The 1,455-nt window shown below is 39.2% G+C and overlaps 1 protein-coding gene across 5 annotated transcripts in view; it reads left to right on the plus strand.

Moving 5' to 3' along the window:
- Window positions 1-971: 971 nt before the first annotated feature.
- Window positions 972-1,455, plus strand: part of LOC101847864 (cysteine-rich and transmembrane domain-containing protein 1) — a 15,468-nt gene continuing 14,984 nt past the window's right edge. For 2 of the 5 annotated variants that reach the window (XM_005094714.3, XM_005094715.3), the window contains exon 1: window positions 974-1,205. The gene's annotated coding sequence lies outside the window, so the exon portion shown is untranslated. Of the gene's footprint in view, window positions 1,206-1,455 lie in introns of all 5 variants that reach the window. The other 3 variants (XM_005094716.3, XM_005094717.3, XR_001184718.2) reach the window with 2 other exon arrangements.

Genomic DNA, 1,455 nt, shown 5'->3' on the forward strand with positions numbered 1-1,455 from the left:
TTTTTTTTATTCGATACCTTGGAGTAGATGGGCTACCTTAAGTGCTCAATAATACCCTGCATGCGAGCTCCCATTCAGTCAAAGGGTAGACAACTTAATTATAGCTCTCTGTATATTATACATATGTACTTATACATGTATCCCACTCTCAATAAGTTTTCAACTCATCTGAAAGGGGAAATTGATCTTCCGGGTGAAGAAACATTGACAGGTAGGCTATAGGGTTTTCCCAAGATTAGATAAGAAAGGGTTTACAGTACAGTAACTCTCTGATTCGATTTAAACAAAACTAGGCCTACTGAACAACTGAGAGTTAAACTACATACCGGTACTCCAGACTCCTTAATGTTACTGTGAACCCTTTAAATGATCCTGAACCACAGTTTATTTGTTCAAATTTGAAAATTAAGTGATTCGGCGACCAAAGTGACGAACTTGTCACAAAATAATGTCATTATAAATCGCGGTAGGCCTATACAAAAAGCTTGCCGTACGATGGCTTAGGCTAAGCAAAGTAGCTCAGGCCTAATTAATGAACTACTAAGAAGGAAAGATATCGATGGCGAAGGGTTTTTCCCACAGCATCATTCGAGTATAGGAGGCCTTTCATTATCAATGAGTCCGTGTACATTGTTATACAATGTATTATAATTATATAATAATAGAATCAGGATCTGAAAGAATACAAGACGCAAGGATGGCAATAAGAGTGAACAGTGGACAAAGTTCGGTTTGCCTCTTGTTGGCTATTATTAGATATGTGACTAACTAAAGCCTAAAGCTACTAGTAGTAGATGTAGATCTAGATCTAGGCCTAGATCTAGAGAATCTATGTCTGACGTCTCGATACTTGATGTCAGGTGTGTGACGTTCTGGAAAATCGAAAGAAGACTGGAAGAGTAGGCTTGCCCTTGCCGAGGCCCAGAAAAGAGCCGAAATCCTAAAAATAGAATAATCTACGTCATCAAACTGGTGGTTTGGTCACGTGATAATTATAAACAACTCTCTCATACTCATCTTGCTGTGGCAAGTGTCTGTTGGCTTTGCTCTAGTGTTTTGTAGTGTGGTGTATTGGATATACAGTGCTCAGGTTCGAACATTTCATTTTTCAGCCTATAGTAGGCCTTTTGTGTAGTAGAAGAGTAGACTCAGGTCCAAGTGACAGTCATTGATAGAGCCCAGGACACGCCTTACTTTTGCCTTTGGTAGGTCGGAAAAGAGAGGCCAGTGCCCAATAATACTGATCACTGATGAGTTTTGTAACTTTTACTGCGATGTCTTATTGTCTGTGTTCTGACTCTTACTCAATCGTCTTTTCTATAGATCTAGATATAGAATCTAGATCTAGATCTGTATCTTAGTATATCATGTTATGTGGCAGATTTACAGTGAAGATTGAAGACATAGTGGACCACTGGTACTGGTATACACATTATTGCGCGAGAATGTAGGGGG

Source organism: Aplysia californica, unplaced genomic scaffold (assembly GCF_000002075.1).
Source record: "Aplysia californica isolate F4 #8 unplaced genomic scaffold, AplCal3.0 scaffold00088, whole genome shotgun sequence".
Taxonomy (NCBI): Eukaryota; Metazoa; Mollusca; class Gastropoda; order Aplysiida; family Aplysiidae; genus Aplysia; species Aplysia californica.